At 43.0% G+C, this 10,713-nt stretch overlaps 1 protein-coding gene and 1 pseudogene across 4 annotated transcripts in view; both read right to left on the reverse strand.

Moving 5' to 3' along the window:
• The window catches only part of RALBP1 (ralA binding protein 1), a 55,449-nt gene extending 49,768 nt beyond the window's left edge, over positions 1–5,681 (reverse strand). Inside the window, exon 1 of one of the 4 annotated variants that reach the window (XM_072828716.1) lies at positions 5,517–5,681. The gene's annotated coding sequence lies outside the window, so the exon portion shown is untranslated. The other 3 variants (XM_072828718.1, XM_072828715.1, XM_072828717.1) reach the window with 3 other exon arrangements.
• A 3,754-nt stretch (positions 5,682–9,435) lies between these two features.
• LOC140636165 (U4 spliceosomal RNA) lies at positions 9,436–9,554 on the reverse strand (annotated as a pseudogene).
• Between the last annotated feature and the right edge of the window lie 1,159 nt (positions 9,555–10,713).

Here is a 10,713-nt window from a genome sequence, read left to right on the forward strand (position 1 = left end):
AAGAAGCAAATGGATAAACTGTATTTCATCAAAATTTTAAAATTTTGTATATTAGAGGGTATTATCAAGAGAGTAAAAAGACAACCTAAAGAATGGAAGAAAATATCGGCACATCATATTCTGAAAAGGTTCTAGCATCCAGAATATATAAAGGAACACTTACAACTCAACAACAAAAAGACAAACAACCCAACTGTAAAATGGGCAAAGAAACTGAATAGATATTTTTCCAAAGAAAATAGACAAATGGCCAATATGCACACGAAAACATGGCCAACATCATCAAATCAAACCCACAATGAGATACCAATTCACACAAGCTAGGACAGCTAAAATTTTAAAAGCCAGAAAATAACAAGTGTTGGTAAAGTTGTAGAGATATCAGAATCCTTACACTGCATAAATGAAATGGTGCAGCTGCTTTGGGAAACACTTTGATAGTTCCTCAAAACGTTAAACATAAGAGTAGCCATATGATCTAGAAATTCTATTCCTAGGTATACACCTAGGAGCAACATACATCCACATAAAAACATGCACATGAGTATCAGTACCAGTATTATTCACTATAGCTGTAAAGGAGAAACAACTCAGTCACCAGCTGATCAACGGATAAACAAAACATGGTATAACTCAGGAATAGAAAACTAGTTGGCAATAAAAAGAAATGAAGTCCTGATATATGCTACAATATGGATAAACCTTGAAAACATTATACTGAGAAAAGGAAACCAGTCACAAATAATCACATATGTGATTCCATTTATATAAAATGTCCAGAACAGGCAAATCCAGAGACAGCAGCAGATCAGTGGTTGCTAATGGGTGGGAGCAGAGGAAATGGTGAGTGGTTGATAATGAGTAAAAGGTTTCTTTTTTGAGGTAATTAAAACGTTCTAGAGTTGACTGTGGAAATGGCTGCATAATTCTGCAAATATACTAAAAACTACTGAATTGTACACTTTAAAAGGATGAATTTTATATGAATTACATTTCAATAAAACTGTCATAAGAAAAAAGCAGGTTCAAGTCTTTGTCATGTTAAAAATCACTCTCTTAAACCTTTTTACCATCTGCTAACACCTCTTTCCAGTCTTCCTGTCACAGCTAAGATTTGTTTATTCTTGAAATAATCCACATTTACTTTCTTCACTCTCTGATCTCCCATTAACTTCCCAATTCAAAGAAACTAGCCCCTTCCCCAAATGGTAGCATTAAGTAGAAGGTTACAAAACTGCTCTTAGTTATCAAATTCAACAGACTCCTAATAATCCTTGTTTTACTCAAGTTCTCAAAGCATTTGAAGTACAGCTTCCTATTTTAAAATTTTTTTCTTTTTTCTGGAGAGTTAGTAGTGAAGCATAGCTTCCCTTTGAAATGATTACATTTTGGCTTATATGACATTTTCTCACGACTTCCTTGCATCTCTAAATACTTAGGAATTTCCCTTTCCAAGTCTTCTTCCTCTATCTGGCTTTAAATGTTATTCTCCATTGTCTATTTCCAGAACTACACTCCACTGGTAAGCTCTTCCTACATGGTATTACAGAAATCAAAGATTTCAGCTACCACCTATAATATAGCCTGCTGACCCTCATAGCAAGACCTCTCTCTTCGACTCCAAACCCACACACCCAACTCTATAGCTGATGCTTCACCTGGATGTTTCATAGACAACTCCTCAACATATCCAAAAGCTGAAATACTGTTCCTCCCCCCAGTTGGCTCCCCTTCCTGAAGTCCCTGTGTCAGTACAGTTGACCCTTGAACAACAAGGGTTTGAGCTGTGTGGGTCTACTCAAATGTGTTTGGTTGTTTATATATATATATATATGTGTATATATATATATATATACACACACACACACACACACATATATATACAGCATTATAAATGTATTTTTTCTTCCCTATGATTTCAGTAACATTTTCTTTAGCTTTATTGTAAAAATATAGTATACAATACATAATATATAAAAATATGTGTTAATTGACCTTAAGTTATCAGTAGGGCTTCCAGTCAACAATAGGCTATTAGTAATTAAGTTTTGGGGGAGTCAAAAGTAATATGCGGATTTTAGACTGCAAGGGGGAGGTCTGCAAGGGGAGGGCTGGTGTCCCTAACCCTCACACTGTCCAAGGGTCAACTGCAGTTTACCACTGTCTATTCAATGATCCAAGTTAAAATCCAACTGTAACTGAATCCTCCGAATTCTACCTTCTAAATGTTTGTGCTATTAATCTACTGTTTCGCATCTCCACTGACTCTGCCTTGGTTTAACTGAGGACCTTACTCGTCACCTCAATTATTTTTTTTTGTCTCTTTTTTTTTTTGTCACCTCAATTAGTACAAAAACTCCTAACCAGTCTTTCTGCACCCTGCCGTATCTTCCCTCCATCCCTTCTGAAATCTGCACTCTACAATACCAGAATGATCTAAGATGAATATTTTATGACTCTTTCCTGATTAAAATCCATAAACTCTATTATCTATATTCTAGGGGAAAAAATTCTAGAATCCTTAGAATGTCATGCAATACTCAAGGATCTATCTGTGCAGCCTCCTCTTGTGCAACTCACCACCATAAATCCAATGCTATAGTTGCAGAGAATGGCTTCCAGCTCTCCGAAGTGTTCCACGCTCTCTAATCACATTCAGCTTTCCTTCTGCCTTAAGTTCCTCATTTTCTGCCTCAGTCATGCCTAAACCTTCAAGTTTAAGGACATAAAGCATAAAGTACCTAATGTAACACTAGACACATAGGAGGGAGTTAAAATGGGCTGAGCTGGCTTAGGCCTCTGTTTTCCCTATCCTGTCTCAGTGACTTCTATTTGCTTGTAAGACAAAAGTTGAAATTACTTCAACCGTGTATAAGACCATCCATAATTTGGCCCCTGCCCACTAGCTATACCTGCAGATCCTACAACTCACTATGGAAGCGGAGACTCCCATGCTTCTGCTCACACTGTTCCTTCTACCTAAATGTCCTTTCTTACTGTTTGCATCCCCTCCTGTACACACTTTCTCCTTACCACTGCCACCTTCCTCCATCTCTCTCTTCCCTTAGGAAACTGATCACTATCTCCTTTGTACACCTCTATACCCCCATACTTTCTCTAAGTAATCTTAAAAACATATTGTACTTGCTAACAGTTCAAGTAAGAGATAAAGTCTTATCACCCAGAAAGCAGGGGCACAGCCTTATCCATCTGTAAGTCCTCCTCACCTGCCATAGTACCTGCTAACACAGTAATTCCTCTAAATGATCCGCGTTCTTCTTTATTCCTTCCACATATACTAAAGTTTCTATCAGGAATTTTCTTTCAAAAAAAAAAGAAAAGAACAGGGCAGCCCGGGTGGCTCAGCAGTTTAGCGCCGCCTTCCGCCCAGGTTGTGATCCTGGGGACGGGGGGTCGAGTCCCACGTCGGGCTCCCTGCATGGAGCCTGCTTCTCCCTCTGCCTGTGTCTCTGCCTCTCTCTCCCTCTCTGAGTTTTTCATGAATAAATGAATAAAATCTTAAAAGAAACAACAACAACAACAAAAAAGAACATACTTTTGAATACCTTCAAGCCCCATCTCCCCTTGCCAAGCAAACAGCTGTGCAAATATAAGGGTGCAAATTAAAGTTGGTATTGATTCTCTGATACTACTTCTAGTTTTCCAAATTAGATCTAAAATGAGAGATACTATTTTGAAAAGAGCCAAGTATGTCACATTGCTTCGAGACACTTTGTTCAAAGAATTACTTCTCGGGTTGTTAGTTACTATTAAACTAGTCCACCCACGTAAACCTATGGGTCACTCTGAAAAGTGGGAACCACTTTAACTTCCTTCCTACCTCTCCTACTGCCAGTACCGTTTACAGCAATTACTCATTTTCAGAAAGACACTCAGAAAGGAACTAGCAAATCACCAAGACAACCGGAAAGGCGTCAAGGGAGGTTACTTTTCTTATTCACAGTCCCATTTGCTTGCGTTAGCAGGGCTGCCTCCATGATCACCAACCCAAAAGTCAGCGTGCTCCTTACCACCACTTAAATACTTGATGAGTAACCGCCAAGAATGATGGAAGGCTACGGAAAGTGCTGCAGCAAGCGAGCATGCCCACTCCACTCCAAAGTATTCAGTGAGAGCTCTTCTGGTGAGGCTGGATGATGTGTGAACTCCCCGTCCAGACGACTGTGCCTCTCTTACAAGGCACACGCACACTACCTCGAGTTAACATTCTAACTACTTTCAAAGACTCAACCAGGCCTTAGAGGAAACAAGCTGCTTGGCCAAGAGGGAGGCCCTGAAGGAATGAACCCCAAAACTCAAAACAGCGTTTAATTACTTCAGGTTAAGACTGAGGTGTGGAGTATTTTGAAAAACCTGTTCCATTCCTACAACGATAAATTAAAAAAAAAAAAAAGTGTCCTCAATAAGAGCGTTTTGGCACAAGCATACTTGAAATTGAGTTGTAAAAGGAATTCTCAACTCCAGATCTGTCCGTCCATCCGCAGGGAAACCTGAACGCGAGAGCGCAGCACCCAAAGGAGCCCCGGTGCTTCGTGCCAGCGGAGGGAAACCCCGGGAGCCTTGTCCCGGTGCACCGGGCCGGTCCTGGGGCCGCTCAATATTCCGGGGGCGATGAGGAAAGAGTGATTATATAAAAGGCGGAGTCCCCCGTCCCGGCGCTGCCGAGGCCTGGGGACTCCGCGGGGAGCGGCCGGCTCCCGACTCCCCCCTCCGGACCCCGAGAGCACCGAATCCCAAATGCCGACGCCACGAGGGAGGCCCGGCCGGCAAGTGGGAGGAACGGCCGGCAGCCGGGCGACCCCCGGGGAGCAGCCTGCCGGGGAAGAGCCCGCACTCGGGCAGCCACGCCCCCCACCCCCACCGCCAGCCCCGCGCGCCGCCTGACAGACGCCGCGGCGGGGCGCGCAGGAGAGGCTCCCCCGGGGCGCGGGGCCCGCCACGACCCCTGCGCGCCGCCGCTGCCCGCCACCAACCTGCGCCTGCCGCCGCGCGACCGCCCGCCCCGCCGCCGCCGCCGCCGCCGCCGCCTCGCGCTCACCGTGCCGCCGCAGCCACCGTAGGCGCCTCCTGCGCTGCGCCCCTAGCCGGCCTCGGGCGCCCCATTCCCACCCCGCCCCAGCCTCCGCCTGTTTACAATGATTGGGACAGAACGCGACGAGCCGGCCCACCGCGCAAGCGCACTCCCTCCTCCCGCCGCTGCCGGCTTCCTGGGTCCTCCTCTCTGCGCTGACGGCTAAAGCCGTCAAGGGCGAACGCCCTGTGCCCTCGCGCGCGGCACGCTGGGAGGCGTAGTTCTCGGACGCCCAGCGCCCAGTTTACAAGAGGGCCCTCCGTCGAGGAGCCACACTACAACACCCAGGAAGCACCGCGCCTACTTCGGCCCAGAGGCTCGCTGAGGAGACTGAGGGAGCGCGCGAGAGAATGCGCCGCGGAGGGCTCAGCGGGCGCGTGCGCAGTTCCCGGTCTTGGGGGACTGGGTGGGAGGCGGCACCTACCTACCACGAGCGGAGATCGCCGAGGACGGGTTGGCGGGCAGCGCCTCCGGTGGTCTGGAGAAAGGGAAGCGCTTTTCTCTGCACGCTCTGGCCGGCTGCTCCTCAGCTCCCGAAGTGCAGCCCTTCTGTGCCAGCAGGCTCCGGCCGTCCTAACCAGTTAGACCGGCCTCGGGGGCCGGCCCGGCCTGCCCCTGGGTGGGGCATCCTCCCGGCCTTGGGCTGGGTGGGGACTCCGGCCGTGGGCCTCCGAGGGGAAATCTGCGTGAAACTGTGTGTGCAGACCCCGCCGAGAATTCCTGAATTGGCAAGGGCCAGCCTTCGGTTCGAGCTGGGCTGCGGGACCGTCTTCCGCCGCCCTCTTTGGCTCGACGTTTGCAGGGAACGCCTGAATTAGGACTGCCCAGCCGCGTGGTTAGGTTGCGAAGAGAAATAACTTGAGTTGCAGGGAAGGCTGAAAATGACTGAATTCCCCCCCGGGAAACCTAAGCAAGGCTTGAAGAATTATTCTGCTAATGCATGGCTGGAAGTCGGGTCCTTTGAGGTGTTCTTGTTTGATTAAGGTTGGCTCATTATTAGGGGAATGATTTGGGTTAAATGCTCTTCCCAATCATTTCCATTCCTACGTGCGATACTCTCGAGAGATTCATTGTATAATGTCGATTAACCTATGTAACCTGTCCTGCGCTATACCTCTCAGATAAGCTAACAGATCTGAGAACAAGTCTCCCTTGTATCCTGCGTTTTCTTTCTTTTTTTTTTTTTTTTTTAATATTTATTTATTCATGAAAGACGCAGGTAGAGAGAGAGAGGCAGAGGGAGAAGCAGGCTCCACGCAGGGAGCCCGACGCGGGACTCGATCCTGGGTCTCCAGGGTCATGCCCTGGGCCAAAGGCGGCGCTAAACCGCTGAGCCACCCGGGCTGCCCATACCCTGCGTTTTCTACCCAGTGAAGTTCATCCCCCTAAGCCTGAAGGTGAAGAGTCTCCTGGAATTAGATACCGACGTGGTCTGTTTTCTGACAGTTTGAGGAGCTCTTTTTTGACCCTCTGGCGACAGAAGAGTGTCGGCTGACCGCTGAGATGGGCATGTTTACGATGCCAGTTACAAGTGCTCCTTGCTCCATTAATGGGGACGAGGGATAGGCACTGGCCTGAGTTGGACATTATTGAGCCCTTTGTGAAATCGCTATATGGACCTTGAAATGATAAATTGACAATTCACTTGTGGTTGGAGGCTTCAAATTTCTTTCTCAGCAATAAACAAGAGAAAAGAAAGGCGGATATAGAAGACCCTCATTACAGTATCAGCCAATACTGAAATATTTGACATATGCAGAAAACTCCCAACAGCAGAATATACATCCTTTTCAGACAAATGAAACATTGTCCAGTATACATCATAAGGCAAGTCACAGAACAAATCTCTATAAATTTTAAAGGACTGAAAACATACAAGTTATTTTCTCTTTCCACAATGGAATTAGCAAAAACAAATTTGAGAAACCCCCGCCCTACATAACTGGAAATTAATATTTTTAAGTAATCCATAGGACAAAGAAGAAATCACAAGGAAAATTAGAAAATACCTGGAACTGAATGGAAACAAAAATACAACATATCAAATTTAAGGGAAGCAGCCAAAACTGTGCTTAGAGGGAAATTAGTAGCATTAAGTGCTTAAAATTAGAAGAAAGACAGTAATCTAAGCTTCTATCTCAAGAAGGTAGCAAAAGAGAAGTGAATCAAACCTAAATTAAGTAGAAATCAGGAAACAGGATAAAAATAGGAATCAAAAAATCTGAAGCATAAGGAAATAGAGAAAAAGACCCAAAAGTCAGCTCTTTGAAGATATCAAATTGATAAACCTTTGGCTAGACTAAGAAAGAGACCTAAATTGCCAAAATGAGAAATGAAGAGAGAATACTATAGACCTTACAAAAATGAAAAGTATTCTAAGAGAATATTATGAGCATCATAATTCTGATAATTTTAAAAATAGTTGAAAATGGAGGCTTTCCTGGAGAGAACAAATTACTAAAACTAACTGAAGAGAAAAGGAAAAGATCCAAATAGACATATATCAGGGTAAAAAACTTGAATTAGTAAATATAAATCTTCCCACAGGGAAAAGGCCAGATCAAATGTCTTCACTGGTGAAATCTATCAAATATTTTAAGGGGAAAAAATAATACCAAATCTATCAATACCTTTTTAGAAAATAGATGAGTAAGGAACACTCCTCAATTCATTTTATGAGGACAATCACCCTTATAACAAAACCAACAACATCACAAGAAAATAGAATATCCTTCATGAATAGTACACTTTAAAAGGGTTAATTTTATGGTACAAGAATTATACTTCAATAATGCTTTTTTTAAAAATATGAGACTTGGATTAAATATTCTAAAGACTACACCACCCTTGGATGAACAGAGTAAAAAAATCCAGTGCTTGTTGCCTGTATCCTTGGGACTGGCACCTAAACAGTTCACTGGGTCATGGCACTGTTACATAGTTGAAATGTCCTATTTTTATATTGTTAAATAAATAGATTATAATTTAATATTTAATAAATAATGAATATTAAATAAAATGTTATAGTTTTATATATCATATAAAAGATACACTATTTAGAGCTCATGACAAAAATAGGCGTCCGAACTGTAAGAGTTCACATTTGCTCTTCACAACAATTCACCCCACAACTCAGTGGCTTTAAGCTATTCTACTGCTCTTGCAGTTATAGTTAGTTGGTGGATTAGGTGGGAGTTGGACTCATCTGGGGCAATTGGGATGGCTAAGCTTCTCTCTGCAATGGTCTCTCATCTTCTTAAGGTTACTTGTATTCTCAGCATGCAAACATGTCATTTACTAATGTCCCATTGGCCAAGCCAAGTCATATGCCATGCTCCAGATTCAAGGGATGGAGAAATAGACTCCACCTACACGGAAGCACTGGGAAGAATTTGTGTCCATTTATTTGCAATCTATGACAAGAATTCTCGAATCTCCTTGGCTCCTGCAGGAATGATTTTATAACCTCTAAGATCTGTAAGTTAGTGTGAATTGACACCTTTTAGTTGAAACAACCATAAATCATATGTGAGTAAAAACTACATTCTAGTATCTTCCCTCCAGTTCCCTCTAATCCTAAAGATTGTCTAGGAGTAAATAAACTACAAAGCTGATTCAAATGAAAAATTTACCTTACAAGCATCCATCCAATATAGTAAAATTATTTCCATTTCTATTATATTCTGCAGAGACAGTGCTTAATTTAATCATCTCGGGGGGGAGAAATGGTAAAATTTATGTCATAATTTTGAAGTATAACACTTGCTTTTTAAAGTTATTAGTGACAATGTTGAGGTTTTTTATTTAGAAATAATAATTTGTATCATGAGTTTATGGATCATGGTTTTGGCCTAGATAAATCTAAACACATAAAAGTATTTTTCTGTTTCCTTGCCACTGGGACAGAGGACTGCCTTTCCCCCAGCTCATTGCACTCCCTACCCCACACCTACTCCTGCTTCTGGGATCTGTAAGTAGCACATCTTGTGATTTTACTTCCATTGTATGTGTTAAAACTGCACCTTCAGGGGCATCTGAGTGGCTCAGTTTCATTTCAGCTTAGGTCATGATCACAGGAGTTGGGCTCCCTGGTCAGCAGAGAATCTGCTGAAGAGTCTCTCTGTGCCCCTCCCCCCGCTCAGGAGTATGTGCTCTCTTTCTCTCTAAAAATTAAAAAAAACAAAAACAAAAACAATAAACTGTGCCTTGGATCAAAAGGACCCCAGGTTTTTTCTTCTCAAATTGGGAGCTCAAATGCTGAGGCAGTTACCAGTCAACCCTGTGTGGGTTTCTTGTGCCTCTTCACTCAGCAGGTCATAATCTACATATTCTTAATTTAATACACCAGCTATGGGCCCTCAAACACACCTCACATAGTTTAAAGTATCTTTTTTCTTTCAATTAGCAATAATCGCGCCTTGGATAAACCTCATTGGCTACGATACTGCCACTGCGCAAAGCTGAAAGTATCTTTTTTCTATGCTGACAATTAACTGACTGGATTTGGCCAAGTACAGATTACAAATTCTTCTACCTCAAGACATTGAAGACTTTGCTATAATCCTCCTAGCTTCTAGTATTGCTGTGGGAAAATCCAATGATATTCTGAGTTTTGATCCTTTGTAAATAATCAAAAACCTTATATTTTCTCCTTCTTTAAGAAAAAAAAAATTAGAATCCAGAGGTGGACCCTCAACTTTATGGTCAACTAATATTCAACAAAGCAGGAAAGACTATCCACTGGAAAAAAAGACAGTCTCTTCAATAAACAGTGCTGGGAAAATTGGACATCCACATTCAGAAGAATGAAACTAGACCATTCTCTCACACCATACACAAAGATACACTCAAAATGGATGAAAGATCTAAATGTGAGACAAGATTCCATCAAAATCCTAGAGGAGAACACAGACAACACCCTTTTTGAACTCGGCCACAGCAACTTCTTGCAAGATACATCCACAAAGGCAAAAGAAACAAAAGCAAAAATGAATTATTGGGACTTCATCAAGATAAAAAGCTTCTGCACAGCAAAAGAAACAGTCAACAAAACTCAAAGACAACCTACAGAATGGGAGAAGATATTTGCAAATGACGTATCAGATAAAGGACTAATATCCAAGATCTATAAAGAACTTATTAAACTCAACAGCAAAGAAACAAACAATCCAATCATGAAATGGGCAAAAGACATGAACAGAAATCTCACAGAGGAAGACATAGGCATGGGCAACAAGCACATGAGAAAATGCTCTGCATCACTTGCCATCAGGGAAATAAAAATCAAAACCACAATGAGATACCACCTCACACCAGTGAGAATGGGGAAAATTAACAAGACAGGAAACAACAAATGTGGGAGAGGATGTGGAGAAAAGGGAACCCTCTTGCACTGTTGGTGGGAATGTGAACTGGTGCAGCCACTCTGGAAAACTGTGTGGAGGTTCCTCAAAGAGTTATATCTGCTGTATGACCCAGCAATTGCACTGCTGGGGATTTACCCCAAAGATACAGATGCAATGAAACGCTGGGACACCTGCACCCCGATGTTCATAGCAGCAATGTCCACAATAGCCAAACTGTGGAAGGAGCCTTGGTGTCCATCGAAAGATGAGTGGATA

Source organism: Canis lupus, chromosome 6 (assembly GCF_048164855.1).
Source record: "Canis lupus baileyi chromosome 6, mCanLup2.hap1, whole genome shotgun sequence".
In the NCBI taxonomy this organism is placed as follows: Eukaryota; Metazoa; Chordata; class Mammalia; order Carnivora; family Canidae; genus Canis; species Canis lupus.